Source organism: Enhydra lutris, unplaced genomic scaffold, assembly GCF_002288905.1.
Source record: "Enhydra lutris kenyoni isolate GAN:26980312 unplaced genomic scaffold, ASM228890v2 scaffoldscaffold68, whole genome shotgun sequence".
Classification (NCBI taxonomy): Eukaryota; Metazoa; Chordata; class Mammalia; order Carnivora; family Mustelidae; genus Enhydra; species Enhydra lutris.
This window is the reverse complement of record NW_019154152.1, coordinates 5,714,519-5,733,180: the sequence shown is the minus strand read 5'-3', so window position 1 is coordinate 5,733,180 and position 18,662 is coordinate 5,714,519. Positions and strand designations below refer to the sequence as shown.

The following is an 18,662-nucleotide window of genomic DNA, read 5'->3' as shown; positions in this document are numbered from 1 at the left end:
TTAATGGATAATTGTTAAAGTAGATTTCAGAGTCTTTGGTAACCTGAAGCTTTAAAGTTTTTCTTGGATGACAAATGGGATGAAGTACTAGGGCGCTGGTTGCTGGAACTAGGTTTGTGCTTTTGACATCTGTTGGTAAACATGTTTTGTGCATAACTGCTGTTGCAACAGTTCACAATTGGTTAATATTTAGTCTTAATGGATAATTGTTAAAGTAGATTTCAGAGTCTTTGGTAACCTGAAGCTTTAAAGTTTTTCTTGGATGACAAATGGGATGAAGTACTAGGGCGCTGGTTGCTGGAACTAGGTTTGTGCTTTTGACATCTGTTGGTAAACATGTTTTGTGCATAACTGCTGTTGCAACAGTTCACAATTGGTTAATATTTAGTCTTCATTAGAGATTGAGATGTTTCTAAGAAAATGTAAACGGTTTTCTTTGTCCACCCAGAATTGTAAATGAGATCTCTTTGACTCATAAGGCTTTTCCCTGATATGCAAAGTTACTTAGAAAGTACTGCTAAATCAATGATAAACCTTGGGTTACATTTGGGTAAATGCTGTAACTACTCCAGAGGTTCTATACATTTCCTAAAGTTTTAATGTTTTGATAAGGGTCATCGTTTGATATTTAACCATATCTATTCTGAGCTTTTTGTCACTTGTAATTGTTTTAATTCTCTCGTAAGATGAATTCCACCTTAAAGGAAATTCATATGGGAGACTTTCAGAACAAATACAGGTCTTTGATATGTTGAAATCCTGGAACTGAATTTCCAGGAGTAAAAGTTGCTCTCAGACTAAACCAGAATTAGTACAGTGACTCAAGGTAAGAATGAGTCTCCAGGAGCTTTCCTAGAAAGGCTAATTGAAGCCTATAAAATGTATAGCCCGATCGATCCTGAGGCACCTGAAAATCAGAGGGCAATGAATCTTGCTTTGCCAGTCAGTCAGCCCCAGATATAGGAAACTTCAGAAAATTGAAGGATTTGAAGGGAAGAATCTGACTTAGTGGGAATAGCAGAAAAGGTGTTTAACAACAGGGATGCGCAAGAGGATGAAAAACAGACAAAAAAACTTGTTAAGGTTTTGGCATTACATGAGGTGGGGAGGAGAAGGGTAGGGGATAGTAAATGGAAGGAAAAGCCTAAGCACAGAGAAGACAGGTGGGAAGACTTAGATCCAGATCAGTGTGCTTACTGTAAGGGAAAAGGACATTGGGCCAGGGAGTGCCCCAAAAGGAAGACAGCAATGCTTGCCACCAGAGACTGAAGGGGCCATGGTTCGGAGCCCCTCCCCGAACCTCAGGTAAAAATTGAAGTGGAGGGAAAATCAGTTGATTTTTTGGTGGACACGGGAGCCCAATTTTCACCATTACTTAAACCTATGGGAAAACTATCTGGAGAGGAAGTTTGGGTACAAGGAGCAAATGGCACAGAGACATAAATGGACAACATAAAGGACTTTAAATTTGGCCTCGGGAGTAGTTAAACATCGATTTTTGGTCCTCCCTAATGCCCCATATAACTTGATGGGAAGAGATCTCCTCCACAAGTTAAGAGCTGGCATTCAGTTCTCAGAAGGAGACATGACTGTAACCCTGAGACAACCCACTGTACAAGTGCTTATGGCAGCAGTAGATGAATACCTCCTTTACGAGCCAGTCTCAAAATCAGAGGAGACAAAGGGAGGGGAGCCTTCTCCAAATCCTACAGGACGAGTTTCCTGAGGTCTGGGCAGAAGGGCTTGGCCAAGGAACAACCTCCAGTGGTGGTACAATTAAAGGCGACAGCTATGGCTATTCGTGTTCGGCAGTACCCCTTCCCCAGGAAGCAAAGGAAGGGATCAGGAAACACATTAACCGCCTCCGAGGAGACGGGATCCTAGTTCCTTGCAAATCTCCATGGAACACACCTTTGCTGCCCATCAAAAAGGCCGAGACTGGACCCGTCCAGGACTTGCGGGAAGTTAACAAACAGGTTGAAGATATCTACCCGACAGTGCCTAACCCCTATACCCTACTCTCCCTCCTGGGCCCCAAAAGAACTGTATATACTGTCTTAGATCTCAAGGATGCATTTTTCTGTATACCTTTGGCAAGGGAATCTCAGCCCCTTTTTTCTTTTGAGTGGTCTGACCCACAGGAAGGGTTTCAAGGCCAGCTCACCTGGTCAAGACTTCCCCAAGGATTCAAGAATTCACCCACCATTTTTGACGAGGCCCTACATGAGGATTTGCATGAGTACAGAACCTCCAACCTGGGAGTCACTCTGTTACAGTACGTTGATGACTTGCTAGTAGCCGCTGAGGACTATGAGTCATGTTTGTGGGGGACGAGAGCTCTCTTACAGACTCTGCAGGAAAAAGGGTATCAGGTGTCAGCGAAGAAAGCACAGCTCTGTCAGAGCCATGCCACTTATCTAGGCTTTGATCTCCACGAGGGAGTGAGTTCACTGTCTGAGTCCAGGAAACAGGTGATCACCCGACATCCCCGCCCCACCACGTCCCGACAAGTAAGGGGGTTTCTTGGGTCGGTGGGCTACTGTAGGCTGTGGATACTGCGGTTTGTGGAGATTGCCCGACCTCTCTACGAACTGACAAAAGGAGGGCTCACTATGATAGAGTGGACAGCTGAGGCTCCTTCGGGAATTACAAACAGCCTTACTGAGCGCCCCAGCACTGGCCATCCCAGATGTTACCAAGCCCTTCCAATTGTATGTGGATGAAAAAGCAGGGGTGGCCAAAGGAGTTTTGACTCAGACTCTGGGGCCTTGGCGAAGGCCCTCCTCCTCAACAAACCACGAGTGACCTTGACAAAACTAATTCTGGAGACTGGCGGTGGATGGGTGGATCTCCTTCCTTTCGCCCTCCTCAGGGCACGATGTACACCCTATTTAAACAAGGTGACCCCATTTGAAATAATGTTTGGGAGACCCCCCACCCCCGCTCTGTCCTCAGCTACAGGAAGTTGCCCTAGCAGAAATGACTGATCAGTCTGTACTCCAGTCACTGCAGGCATTACAGTCTGTCTTAAAAAAAGCCCACACAGGGATCCAAACTGCCCACACTGGGACGGAGACGGTGGTGGAAACACATCCTTACCAACCCAGTGACTTGGTTTGGATACGTCACTATCAAGTGGGGAATTTGGAGCCTCACTGGAAGGGACCGTTTACTGTTATCCTAACCACCCCCATGGCAGTAAAAGTAGAAGGCATTAGGGCCTGGGTTCATGCGGGTCACATCAAACGAGCTGAGAGTAGGGACGCCCCCCAGAGGTGGAAGCTGCAGCCAACAGACCCCGCTGACCATTCTAAAACTAAGACTAAAAAAACTGTAAGTTTATTGTTGCTCCTATTATTACCTGTTTATGTAAAGTATAGGTAGGAAATTAGATGAACGGAATTGGGAAAAATGAACCGACTGTGCACTAATGTCATTTGTACCAAAGAAAATTAGAGTGATAAAATGTTAGTCTTACATGCTCAATATAACCTAGAACTAGCTGAAAAGTCAAGGATTTGACTAATTTCCAAAGAAAAGGGGGGAATGCAGGGGCCTGCCCCTCCCAGAGGAACTTGCTTGTGGACCCCGGATGTAGGGACAGGGCAGGCCGGGTGGAGACGTCCAATCGGTGGGGCGCGCGTATATCCACTAGGGTGAATTGAAATTCAATTGGTCACCTGTGTGTGGGCGGGGCTCAACCACCCCCATAAAGGTTGGTCTGCGAGGCTGTAGAGAGAAGAAGGAGAGCTGTCGGAGGAAGAAGAAGGAAGAAGAAAAAGAGTCAGCAGAAGCAGAAGAAGGAGAGTCGGCGGGAGCAAAAGAACAAGAGCTGTAACAGCTCTTGTAAGAGCTCTTGTAAGAGCTGTAAGAGCTGTAACAGCTCTTGTCAGAGCTATAAGAGACGCCAGCGGCCCCGACGCCAGCGGCCCCAACACCAGTGGCCCCGAGCCGCCAGCAGTCCCGAGACACCAGGGGCCTGACGCCAGTGGCCCCGAAGCCAGCAGCCCCGCCACCTGGAACGGCAGCCCTCGGCAGCGGCGCCATGGGGAACAGCCTACAACCTCAACGCCAGCAGCCTCGTCACCACTGAGCCGCAGCCCCGCCGCGAGGAGCCTCGCCAGAGCTGCGTCATTCTGGGAAGAGGCCTCCTCGGTGAGCAGCCCTGCAGGAGCAGCATCGTCTGGGAAGAGGCCTCGTCCAGAGCAGCCACATTGGGAGAGGTCTTGCCGGGGTCATCATCGTCGCCTCTTCATCATCGGGAGCGGTCTCGTCCTGGGAGCGGCTTCCTCCAGAGTGGCCTCTTTTTGGGAGCAGCCTTGTCCAGGGAGCGGCCTTGCCGGAGCAGCCCCTGTCTGGGGAACGGCCCTGTCTGGGGAGCAACCTCATCAGCAGCGGTCTCGTCCTGGGAGTGGCCTTGTCCAGAGTGGCCTCTTCTTGGGAGCGGCTCCGACCGAGCAGTGGCCTCATCCTGGGAGTGGCCTTGTCCGGAGTGGCCTCATCTGTGGAGCAGCCTTGTCCAGAGCAGCCACGTTGGGAGCGGACTTGCCGGGGTCATCGTCGTCACCTTTTCATAAGAGACAGCCCTGACCGGTCAGTTTGATTCTTGATGCTTGGCGCGAAATAAAGCTTTGCTTGACCTTCGCTTTGTATCAGTCTCGTTCCTTTGATCACGGACCCTAACAGTAACAACCTCCCCCCTCAAACTTAGTGGCTTAAAACCGCAGGTACTGTGCTCACAGACTGTATCAGTCCAGAAGTGAGAAAGGGCTCATCCGGGGGAATGTCCTTCATGTCACTTCACTGAGATGCCAGCAGAGTTGCAGTCAACCAAGAGTTCAGTTTAGACTGTCTGTCCAAGATGGCTCCCTCCACTGTACTAGCTGAGAGCTGGGAGCTTACAGAGTGGAGCTGGAGTCATCAGACTTCTTACATGGCCGTAGACTTCCCCCACAGTGAGTACCTCTGAGAACTAGGTAAAAGCTGTATGGCCTTTTCTGAACCAGGCTTCGAAGGTACATGGCATCACTTCAGCCAAAACTGTTGGTTGAAGTGGTCATAAGACTGCCTAGATACAAGGGGAGTGAACAGAAGTCCATGTCTTAATAGGAATGTTAAAAGTTTCACAGAAATGTTTTAAAATCACCACCAGCAACAAATTTGAAGTCTAAGAGGAAACAGACCATTGGCTAGCAAAATGTGAATTACCAAAAATGACCCAAGAAATGGAAAGCTTGAATAGATCAAATTCCATAGAAGAGACAAGAAAAGTGGTTAAAGATCTCAATGCATGAGGTGGTTTCTCGGCTGACTTCCACGAAGCTTTTTAAGAAGAGAAGTGCCATGTTATTTAAACTAGGGGCTCCCAAACATTAGTGGGCACCAGAATCACCTTGCTAGCTAGTAAACATGCAGATTCCTGGGCCCCATCCCCAGAGATTCCGATCCAAAGGGTCTAGGGTGCAGAACGAGGATCTGCATTTCTAACAAGCATATAGATGACCTTGATACCTCTTGTCCACAGAGTCCACTTCGAGTAGCAGTGATTTAAACCAGAGGCTAGCAAGCTCTGGCTTGCGGGCCAGATGTGGCCTGCCGCCCATTCCTATAAGTAAAGTTTTACTGGAATACAGCCATACGAATTCATTTCCATACCGCCTAAGGCTGCTTGGGCATTACAGTGGCACAACAGAGACCATCTGACCCACAAAGCCTAACATACTTACTGTTCTGGCCCTTTGTGCCCCAAACTGGTCAACCTTTGTCTTCGGCAGACAATTTGGTATCCTCTGCTAATTCTGATGGTTAGGGTGCAAAACTGATGTAACACATAGCTTTCTTTTTTTTTTTTTTAAGATTTTATTTATTTATTTGAGAGAGAGACAGTGAGAGAGAGCATGAGCGAGGAGAAGGTCAGAGAGAGAAGCAGACTCCCCGTGGAGCTGGGAGCCCGATGCAGGACTCGATCCCGGGACTCCAGGATCGTAACCTGAGCCGAAGGCAGTCGTCCAACCAACTGAGCCACCCAGGCGTCCCCAACACATAGCTTTCTTTCATCTCACTATTTGCACTTAGTTAACAACAGCCTGGATCACTAAGTTAAAGGGGATGTAAGACTGTCCAAGTTCAGCGAGACAAGATGTTGTGATCTATCAAGGGCCCTGAAAGAAGTAACCTGAGGCATGCGTGGTGCCTATTTGCCCACCCCGACTGTAAAACACACAAGGTTTATGAATCTTTCCAAACAACTGCTGGAAAACTGCCACAAAATATGGATGTAATGCACACATTTTTAACTACACCATTAACAATGTATCAGATTTCATTCCAACTGCTGTGGAAGTTATTGTAATAATATGCAAATATTTCACATTCATAAACAAGTGAAGAAAATAAAATCATTTTGTGATTTTATCAGAGTGTAATACAGACCAATTTTGTCATGTTTGTACACAAGATTTCTGAGATTGATGTCTGCTCCTGAAAGAATACTAATAATGTTTCAAATGCTATGAGCCTATATTTTATCAGTTGAAAATGCCCCCATATTAAGACATCTTTCAAAGATCCTAACTCTCAACCCAGGGGGTGATTTTTGCACTTTAACACCATATTCCAATGATGTTAGTTCCAAAGTAGTGACCCAGGACATATTAACAACAGAAACATTCTAAGATTTGCATGTTTGCATTATTATTTAAAAGGGAAAAATGCATTTGTGGTACTAGGCAAAAGAAAATATATACATTTGTTGTTATAGTCAGAAGAAAAATTGCAGATGAAAATTTCCAGTGTGGGCAGGAAACAGTTAAATGCCAAATCTCAGTGAGGCAGGAAGTAAGGAGCAAGGCCACCATGGAGTCCAAGAATGGTGGCACAAGAGAATGAACCACAGAAGAATGAGGCAAGGTCCGCTGGGCACACCCAGACATGGAGATTTTCTCACCATTGTATTTTCTCACACCCAGACATGGAGATTTTCTCACATTAACAAAGCTTGGCACATAGAAAGAACTCAACAAATATTTGTGGAAGGAAGGACAGAAAGCAGGGAAGATGAAAGGGAGAGAAGGCAGAAGTTCACACAACAAAGCCACGGCTCCATTCTCACTACCAGATGGTGGCTATAAAGAACAGTTGTGGAAGGTGACTGGTAATAAATAAGTTTCTCCACCAGAAACGAAGACGGCCAGAAGTCAGTGTTCAATTGCTAGGGGACTGATATGTGAAGTTCCTAGCAAAGGAACAGCTCTGCAAAGGACAAAATGGCTCCTGACATGTCAGATACCAGCATGTGTCCTTGTGCCCTGACTCTAAATACTACAGAGACAGCTCTATGCCCAGGAAGAATAAGGCTCCTCTGAAACTTTTTTAAAATTTTTAAAAAATTTTTTTCAGTGTTCCAGAATTCATTGTTTATACACCACACCCAGTGCTCCGTGCAATATGTGCCCTCCTTAATACTCACCACCAGGCTCACCCAACACCCCACCCACCTCCCCTCCAAAACCCTCAGTGTGTTTCTCAGAGTCCACCGTCTCTCATGCTTCGTCTCCCCCTCCGATTTCCCCCAACTCACTTCTCCTCTCCATCCCTCAATGTCCTCCGTGTTATTCCTTATGCTCCATAAGTAAGTGAAACCATATGATAATTGACTCTCTCTGCTTGACTTATTTCACTCAGCATAATCTCCTCCAGTCCCATCCATGTTGATACAAAAGTTGGGTTTTCATCCTTTCTGATGGAGGCATAATATTCCATTGTATATATGGACCATATCTTCTTTATCCATTCATCCACTGAAGGGCATCTTGGTTCCTTCCACAGTTTGGCAGCTGTGGCCATTGCTGCTATGAACATTGGGGTACAGATGGCCCTTCTTTTCACTACATCTGTATCTTTGGGGTAAATACCCAGTAGTGCAATTGCAGGGTCATAAGGTAGCTCTATTTTTTTTTTAAGATTTTATTTATTTATTTGACAGACAGAGATCACAAGTAGGCAGAGAAGCAGGCAGAGAGAGAAGGGGAAGAAGGCTCCCTGCTGAGCAGAGAGCCCAATGTAGGGCTCGATCCCAGGACCCTGGGGTCATGACCTGAGCGGAAGGCAGAGCTTAACCCACTGAGCCACCCAGGGGCCCCGGTAGCTCTATTTTTAATTTCTTAAGGAATCTTCACACTATTTTCCAAAATGGCTGCACCAACTTGCATTCCTCTGAAACTTTTAACCTTGATACACAAGAGGAAGTTTTGCTGTTCACATTATTTCTCTGGTCTACAAGCCTATGTTAATATTTAGAAAGAGGAAGGGAGGAAGATGAGAATATCTGCTGTACAGTTAATATTTGTCTGGGCATGCTGGGGAAAACCTATCAGGAAAGCAAGATAATTCCAAATTTTATCTAGAATAGAAGCTTCTAGAACTAAGGAGTCCATGTTTATGCCTAAAGACTGTGAGTCTCCTGAAAATGTATGCAAAAATGTGTGTATGTCCATTTTTCTGAGAGGAGATACCAATACTTTCATCAGAATGCCAAGATGGTCCACAATCTGCCATCATGCCCTCAAATATTAAGAACCACAAGTACAGGGATTTTGAATTATAAGTCATTTGTGGGGCACAACATTCTAAAATTAAATAGAATAGAAAAATATGAGAGTCTAACACTTGTCATAAAGTGTTATTATAAATTATTTCTTCAAATGTATGTGTGTCTGTGTGTGTGCAGCAAGGTAAATTTTTTCATCTGAGGTCAGGGTTAAAAATGTTTGAAAGCCACTGCTCTAAGGCATGAGAAATGGCTCTATACAATTTTGTAACATATTAAATCATCATCCATTGAAAACAATTAGGTGATCTGTGGTTCCAGTGGGCATTCTACTGTTTTGAGTGACACCTGATCCACCAAAATGAAATTGCTATTATTAAAGAACTGCAATCTGCAATACTCAGAAGTAAAAGTATGTCTTTGTAAGGTCCTATTGATCTTAAGACCAACAACTATGAAGAAGTTGCCTTTGAAAGGACCCTGCACACTGGGCATCTCAGAGAAAATGTAAAATACTGAATAAAACATTAAGGAAGAGAAGAGGACAAATATTTCCTGGGAGGATAGAATTCTCTAAGCACCTTAGAAAGATATTCAGGAAGGAAAGCGTGTGGAAACTCACCCCTAAACCTGGTACACCAATGAGGTTTAGAAAAAATATTATTTCTTTTACACAAACGAGACAGAAAAATATGGTAAATTTGCCATGACCGCCTGGGTGTGAGGGTTTCACTTTAGTCCCAGTTACCAGTGTCTGGTACTGTTCGCTACTCTCTTCAGGGCCTCAATACAAGAAACTTAAATGGTCCAGACACTGAATTTGGCTTATTATCTAAAATGTTACTAAAACACTTTACAGATTTGAGTTGTCCCAATCAATGCAAAATTTTCAAAAGTAACCCTACATTCTACACAGCCAGACCACTATTTCTCCCCAACCCACAAAAGACCAGAAGTTACCCTCTCAGGCAGGTAACCTTCTCTGGCTTGGGATGCAAGTATATCTGAGATCAAAAGTGAAGCACCATACTGAGTTTCCGCAGTCATCATCCCCTGCTTCGTCCCAGAGTGCTGGGAGCCAGGCTTATAGCGAGCACACAGAGACCAGATCTGTCTCACTGGAGAAGCTGCCACACACACACACACACACACACACACACACACACACACACACATACCAGATGCACAGATACTGACATATAAGGATTCCTTTCCTGCAGCCCCCAGAAAAAAAGACTTAGATCCTCACCAGGTCGCCTTGACTAGCCGACACACAGCCTGTCATACAATCTTGATACCTCATTCTTAAATGGGAAAACACAGGCAAGTACAGCTAGACATTTTATGCGAGACACAAAAGTGAAAGAAACAAAAACAAATGGGGGAAAAGGAACTCAAAGAAAACAGAGGGAAGGCAGGAGCAGAATTATGCATATTATAACATTTCCCAAAGTTAAAAGATATCATATCCATAAAATAAAAAGCTACAACAAAAGAACATTCAGAAACCAAAGGGAGTTCTTAAAATCCTTTAAAAAAATTAAAAGAGTTAGAAGGTAAATTTGAGAAATGTCTTTAAAAATAGACCCCAATGACAAAAAGATGGAAAATGAGAGTGAATGGATGAGAAAAATTAAATGATATGTCCAGGAGGTCCAACACATGAATAATGAGTTCAAGTGAAAAAAGATAAAGAAATTGAAAAAGAAGAAATGATCAAAGAAATAATACAAATAAACTTCTCAGGAGTAAAGAACATGAATTTCCAAATTGGAAGAGTCCACAGAGTTCACAGCAAAATTAATGAAAAATGATCTACATCAGTAATCATAAAATTTCAGAACACAAAGATTACAGAAAAGAAAGGTTGGTAAGGAACTGCACAATGGGGTGGGTGGGGAGGGAGTCAGGGTGACACCTGAGCTCACTGATCAGTATCAGCCTCACCAAAAGCCTCACCAAAAGCGGGACAACCAAACCCTGTGTCTGATGATGTGGTGTGATGCTCATTATGTGATACAATAGGAAATATACAGCACCTCCTGTCAAGTATTATTATTTAACTGTTGAACTAGAATTTAATTAAGCCTAAATCGAAATACAAGTGATTTTTTTTCAATTGTTATATTTTTCAGGACTTCAAAATTTCATTTGGTTTTCTTTATGTCCTCTATTCCTATGCTGAGATGTTCTATTAAGGGAAATATTAAGGGTGAATCATGTCATTTTAGCAATCTTAAGTATAATTTTATAGATTTCTTTGTTGCTACTAACTAAAGAAAAAAGCCAATAGCAGGAATTTTTCTGGAAAAGTGAATTGCTTGGGGACATAGGAAATTTCCCTTTTTTTTTTTTTTTTTTTTTTTTGCTGAGTGGCCAAACAGACCAGATGTGTCCTGCATTAGTGTCTGGTGTTCAACAAAGGCCAAATGAATGAATGAATGAACGAATGAACACACGTGTATATGCCCATCCCTACAAGCTTTGAATGAGGAGCAGAACGTCTACTACTTTCAAAAGGTGCTAAAGAGGGGAAGGATCTAGGGTTACAATCCCCTAAAAAAAGAATCCCTAAAAGTCTGGGACCGGGAAATGTTTCAGGTGATGATTATGGAACAATGAACCACTGCTGTCTGGCCAGTTCACCACTCTGGTTGGAGGACAGTACATGAAAACTAAAAGGAATGTTTCTAAATATACTGATGATATAAACTGGAATGAGTAAGTTGAAGAGTCGTCCAGAATCTGTTCTCCCTTTGGTGTTCAGCCCATCCAAGAAATGTCAGATCTAGCCAGAAGGATTTTACGACTGAATGATTTGCAAAATTTATAGAAAAGACTTTTTTTATTTTTGAGAGACACCGAGAGTGAGTGAGAAAGAGAGAGAGCAGGCGCACAAGTGGCAGGAAGTAGGGAGGGGGCAGAGGAAGAGGGAGAGAGAGAACCCTAAGCAGGCTCCATGCTCAGGGCTCCACTCAGGGCTCAATCTCACAATCCTGAGATCATGACCTGAGCTGAAACCAAGAGTTGTATGCTTAACTGACCAAGCCACCCAGGTGCCCTTAGAAAAGACATTAATGTATCGATATCAAGACCAATCTTGTTGGGGGAAGGGGTGGTGTTTGAGAGCCATCTTGGAACACTGCCCTGCATCTTTAAAGTTGTTCTCTCAGCAGGACTGATCTCTCTTGCCCTGGTCTGATGAGGCCGTGAGTAATCATTTGGGAGATAGTATATCTGAATAAGGTAAAGGAGTAAGACGGAGACTAAACATGGACCTGGAGACTCGGTGAACCAAACTTTCAGCAAAAAACAGGCTATATTACTGGGTATTTACCCGAAAGATACAAACGTAGTGATCTGAAGGGGCACGTGCACCCGAATGTTTATAGCAGCAATGTCCAGAATAGCCAAACTATGTAAAGAACCTAGATTTCCATCAACAGATGAATGGATAAAGATGATGTGGTATATATATATATATATATATATATATATATATATATACACACACACAATACTATGCAGCCATCAAAAGAAATGAAATCTTGCCATTTGCGACGACATGGATGGAACTAGAGGGTATTATGCTTAGTGAAATAAGTCAATCGGAGAAAGACAACTATCATATGATCTCCCTGATATGAGGAAGTGGAGATGCAATGTTGGGGGTTTGGGGGGTAGGAAAAGAATAAATGAAACAAGATGGGATCAGGAGGGAGACAAACCATAAGAGACTCTTAATCTCACAAAACAAACTGAGGGTTGCAGAGGAGGGGTAGGGAGAGGGTGGTGGGGTTATGGACATTGGGGAGGGTATGTGCTAGGTGAGTGCTGTGAAGTGTGTAAACCGGGCAATTCACAGACCTGTACCCCTGGGGCTAATAATACATTATATGTTTATAAAATTTTTTTTAAAAATGAAATAAATGTAAAGTACAGAGGAAAAAGAAAAACAGGCTATACATCCTACAAACAGGCAAGAATCTTTTCATCTTTAGCCTTAAGTAATGAAGCGCCCATAAAACATCAATACCAATAAAGATAAACTGCTCTAATTTTGGACTGCAACAGGACAACAAGAGATTTGGAGAATCTACCTGCAATTGCTTCTTTACGTTAAAGAAAGCCCCCTAGTAACTCATGGAATAATTAGTTGACATTAACATAATCATGTAATTTACTTGACACTTAACTAACAAGAATATGTGTAAAAAGAACTCAGGGAGGTTATCATATCCCCTTAATAGCTAACTCATAACTAAAATAATACACAGAGACTAAAATAAATTTTAAGCTTCTATAGATTAAAAAAGAATATTTGATGTATCATCCTTCAGTGAGCCACAAGAGAAGATTATATGATCAATTTAGGTTCTAAACAACATTTTACAATGGAAAATAGATGAAGCAATTAAGAGCCCCTAAAGAATTCAGTTTTATACCTTAAGATAGGAATTGGATTAAATTATATCAATTACTTGAGAAATGTGTACATTTTTCAATGAGTGTATTATTTTAAAACTGACCTAATTTACTAATGAAAGAACAAGAGGCTTTTCATCTCTCCTTTTCCATAGAGGTTTTTGTGTTTTTTTTTTTAAATAGTTCTCAGTTTCTTGACTCTGTGGTATAATACAGTTTTACATTTTCTGCTTTATCTGCTGAAGCAAGATAACTCGGTAGCTATTGTCCAAGTAGATTTTCATTTCACCCAGACCATAGTTTTATACAAAGTAAATTTCCTAACTTCAGAGAACTTAACTATTCCTAATGAGAAACTCTTTAGGCAATGTCAAGAAAAAAAACCCATGAAAGAAATTCTGCTCAAGTACAGTATGAACAATTCCTTACTAAATAGCTTTTTTCCCCCCACCAACTTCAGTGCATTAAGTACATTCCATGCATATCTTTCTATCATTGTATAGTTTAGAATAAAAATATATAAAATTCTACAGGCCTAAATCACTTGCTATTTTACTTTTCATTTGTTTCAAATGTTTCACAACTTAAGTCTGTGATATTACAAGCCCCTCCAGAAGACTTAAATAGTATTAAAATACTGCTTTCAATTTAAAGGGCAAAATATCTGGAAAATTAAGGTCACAATGTTATAGAGCCTAATGGAGTATGGATTTCTACTTGAAGTACCCCAACCAGAAACCTCAGCAATCTTAAATCTGTCTCTCCTGGATATAATAAGTTTTAAAGCTTTGAATGAATTTTCAGAATATGTTTCACATCTCTCATAACTTCAGAAAAGGATGCAGCAGAGAAGAGAAGAGTCTCTATAATAATGGAATTTTTATGCAGTACCAATAAGTTCCAGAGCCTTTAAAACAAAAGATGAATAGGATCATACTTAGAGGAGGAAAAATAACAGGCATTAGAAGGTTTCTTTGTAAAAAATTTTTTCTTAGGCTCCAAAGTATTTTCCAAAAGATCAAGAAAGAGGTAGATTCTTTGATCCAGGATGTTACAAATGCTATAGAATCATGATTAAATCACCTGTTAATTTTCAAATGTAAGGTTTTTCAGCAGTTCTATAGCTAATATGGCTAGTTCCATATTCCATTATAGCACCTAAGCCATTTTTTTTCAGGTAGGGCACTACCTGGAAAATATTGAAAGATCAAATCACATGGAACACGTACAACATTTGAAATAGGGAAGAAATGCAAAATGCATTTCAAAAAATTTGCTTTTACAGTGTTCATCTAAAACAGTGATTCTCAACCAGAGGTGATTTTGTCCCCTGGAGGAAATCTGGCAATGTCTGGGGACATATTTAATTGTCACAACTGGGATTGCACTAGTGGCATCTGAGGATAGAAGCCAGAGATGCCGCTGAACATCTACAATGCATAGGACGACCCCTCAAAAAGAACTGTCCAGTCCAAACTATCAGTAGTGCCAGGGCTGAAAAACTCCAGAACAATATCAAGTACATAATTCAATGAAATCAAATTTCTGAATGAATGAAAGAACCTTAATAAACAAAATGATTTCATTTCCACCTTTTAGAGCTTCTTATTACCTCCTTCAATGTGATACTGCTTAATACAGACTCTATATCTGTTCTCAAGGTCTTTTTCTAGTCATTTATTGGATCCCTACATGCTGTCGCATATGACCAAATGAAAATTACATAAAGGATCTTGTCCTATGATATGGATCCAAGGAATCAAAGAGAGGAACGCTACATTGACAATTGAATCATCACTCAAATTAGCAGATGAAAACATTTTCAAATGCCTTCAGTGATTAACGGCTCAAAAATACATAGTTTTTAACTATGGGAATTACAGCACTACTACTTTTCTCGGCCACGTTTGTTGATAAAACAAGGTATTTCAAATTTATAAGACTAGAAAAGTAAAACACACAGTCTTTAGAAATACTCATCATGTGGACAATGTAACTAGAAAAATTTAATAGTCTCCCGTCACATGATCTTCCTAAATAGTAATCCACAATTATCATGTCAAAATAATCTTAAAGGAATTTTGAAAAATCTAGGGTCCCCAACTTAATCCAATATGAAAACTGCCTCCAGAGAGGAAGTCAGATTTTTTTTAACCCAGATTTATATGTGGTCATAATTATTATGTAGCCAGAGATTGATCTTTATTAACAAATAGCTAGTGTGATGGTTGTTTCTGAAGAAGGTTGTTTCTGAAGAATTCTGAATGAAGGACACATTTCATTTTTTCCTTATAACTTTTTAATATTTTTGTTTTTTTATAATTTTATATGAAAAGTAAAGAATATATTTAAGGAAAAAACCCTCTGATAATTCATATACACTCATTAACTGGTACAGAATCATATTCTATCCCAGGGCTAAATTTTAAGAACAACAGAGCTAATCGTAAAGATGTGGAATTCCTAAATGATTTCTCATTTAAAAAACTACCACTTATAAAAGGAGGAAAAAATGAATATAACTGAGACTTATAAAGAAATGCTTCTAGCCAAAACAATAAAGTTAATTACAAATACTAAATCAATTATAAATATTTACACATACTTTGTTTTAATTGTCCTTGGAGATACATATTTCTATAAGAAATATATCACCACTTGTATATTTAAATATCACCTGAGATAATGTTATTTCAGTTAAAAAAAAAAAAAACCCTGAGAATTATATCAACTAAAGCCATGACATGGGTCTTACAGTCATATGTTGAAGAGCTATCTAAAAGCTGTTCAAATGTTTATTCAAATAGAAGTGAAGGGTACAACTTCTCGAAGGGAAATAGGTTTTAATAAAAAGTTATAAATAAGAAGTTGTTTACCAAAAGTATAGGTCCAAATGAACCAATGAATAATGAAATTCTATATGGAACTATTCCAAACTCATTTAAAGTCACATTCACTTGGAAAACCCAAAACAATCAAAATAAATACATTACCTAGACATGCTTTCAAATCTATTTCTCCCCGCTGGGTATCAACAACCAGAGAGGGTGCTGATTTGTTCTTTTCATTCTTTTTTATGGCTAAATGAGCATGCAAACCTTCAAAAGGGAGGCAAAAATGGAAATGACAGCACCACTTATGAATCTAAAATAATCTCTGTGAATCAATGTCACTGAAATGGGCAAAAAGACATATAAACATCCCAAACAAGTAGCATCCCTTTGTAAGAAAATCTGAATTTAGGAAGACTAACATTACAAAAGATTCTTATATATATTTATATTTCAGTCCCTGGATACATCTGTTTAGAAATCATTAACTACTTTTGAAGAGCAATCAAGCAACCAAAAATTAACTTACAAATTCCTTCCAAAATTTTTCTTTGGAGGCTACATTGCAAGGGACTGTGTCAGGCACAGCGAGAGAAGCAAAGACTTACCCATCACAGGCTTTGGCCTCAAGAAGCTTATAAGTCTAGCTGGGAAGATAAGACATGCCTAGAAATAACTTCAAAACAAAGTAAGAAGGGAGAAGTGCCTCAAGAGCAGTAAAAATAAAATGTCATAAGAAGTGAGAAGAGAAAGAAGTGACATACAGCTTGAGGGATCGGAGAAAGAGGCTGAGATTAGATGGGAACATTTGAGATGGGCCTGGAAATATGCATGACCAGCTTGGAAGAAGGTAGACACATTGCAAGGAAAGAGAAGCTAACACAAGTGAAGGCAGACATATAGGAAAGCATCCATACTCATCTAGAAATTCTGTTGGCTAACACAGAGTACTGCCCAAAGAGGAGTAATTAAAGATGAAGGAGGACATTGAAACTAGGACCAATATGGAATAGCTTGACCATAAGGCTGAGAAGTCTGGACTTTATTGGGTAACTGGGGAGCTGGTAAAGATTTCTGAGCAGGAAAAAGCATCATCAAAGTTGTGCTTTAGAAAGATCAATCTAGCAGTAATTGAAGTAACTGAACATCAATCAAATGCAGATGATATAGCACAGTGAATATAATGTAAGCCTGCAGGAATTCAGGAATTCATTTATAAAAATGTAATTTATATGCATCTTTTCAGTAACACAGCTCTATAAACTGTCTTGCTCATAGACTAGTACCTAATTATATAAGCATCTAAAAAGGTCATAAGTACTATAAAATGATATCACAAAACCTCTTGCCTCTGCCTGGAAATCCTTCCACCCCCTTTCCCTTCCGGTAAACTCCTTATACTGTAGGTCTCAGTTTAAATGTCACTTCCTCAGAAAGGCCTTTTTTAATCACTTATCCAAATTAGGTCTCCCTGGTTTTTTCTCCTCCAAAGGAACTTGTGCTTTTTTCTTCATTGCACTTAACACAATTTATAATTACATATTTTGGTCAGTAATTGATGAATGTCTATCTTCCCCACTAGATTAGAGAGGAAGGACAGTACTGTTTTTACTCATCATCATATTATCCAGATATAAAACAGTACAACACATAGTAGGCACTTAACAAGTATGTATTCTCTGAAGAAGAGGAGGAGATTTTAAGGTCATGGCTGTACCGTCCTTCTGCTACACTGGCAAAGATACGTTCTTTCAAAGAGAAAATTTAAAGAATTCTTAAATGTCAACTTAAGGCCACGTTCCCATCTTCTAAAGTTAGAGTAAAAGTCTATACTTCAGGGGTGCCTGGGTGGCTCAGTTGGTTAAGCATCTGCCTTCGACTCAGACCATGATCCCAGGGTTCTGGGATTGAACCCCACATCAGGCTCCCTGCTCAGCGGGGAACCTTCCTCTCCCTCTCCTCCCCACTCATGCTCCCTCTTGCTATCTCTGTCTCTCTCTCTCTCTCTCAAATAAATAAATAAATAATCTTTTTTTTAAGTCTATACTTTAACATAAAGTAAATCTTAAACCAAGTATTCAAGCCAAAATATACATTCCTACTCCTCATATTTTACAGAAATAATTCACAAGGCAACTACTGAGCGAAATACAACAGGGAACAGAATCTGAGAACAAGGTAAGCGTTCTAAGTCAGATGTTAAGAAGGTGACTATACCCTTGTGACTCCTTGGATCTATGCATATCATGTTAGAACCTCAAAAAGAACTTCAACATGCAGCATGAAAGATTTTATGTAAACCTAAATCATCACTGTAGTAGACAAAACCCTCAAAGAAAGATGGCTAACTTCTTCCCAAATAATTCATTTCCAAATAATAAATATATGGCTTTCAATCCCATGCTACTTGGCCTTTGTATTTCACATAACAAACTTGGTATGGTATTTTCTTCATATAACAATAAATGTATGGAAAGTCAGCAGTATAATGAAACTTAAGTCACAGAGGTCTAGAGAAGTCCAGAGGAGTTCAACATGTAGCATTTGAGGTCTTTTTCCAAGATGAAGTTCTTTGCAAAATTTTAATGTTGAAAAATCACTTAATTCATTAGTATATGTGAACTATAAAGGCCTAACCAATTGTCAGTAAAGAACTAGAGAAGTCAGCTTACCCCTGGAAATGCTGGGCTAACTTGGTGCAGTGGAGTACCTGCAACAAAAGGAAAAAGGAGATTTCCATCATCGGTCAGGGGGTGTTTGTTCAAGAAATTTTGCAAATCAGATGCGCTATATAAACTTAAAATGAAAAGGACAAAGGATCAGCATAGATTTGCTCAAAGAGGTTGTTATTTTTGCTA

The 18,662-nt window shown here is 40.6% G+C and overlaps 1 long non-coding RNA gene across 1 annotated transcript in view; it reads right to left on the bottom strand.

Annotated features, from left to right (window-relative positions):
- Nucleotides 1–18,662, bottom strand: part of LOC111159552 — a 94,463-nt gene that overhangs the window by 43,578 nt on the left and 32,223 nt on the right. The window contains exon 2 of the long non-coding RNA XR_002641418.1: nucleotides 18,477–18,514. This is a non-coding gene — a long non-coding RNA (uncharacterized LOC111159552). The remainder of the gene's footprint in view (nucleotides 1–18,476; nucleotides 18,515–18,662) is intronic.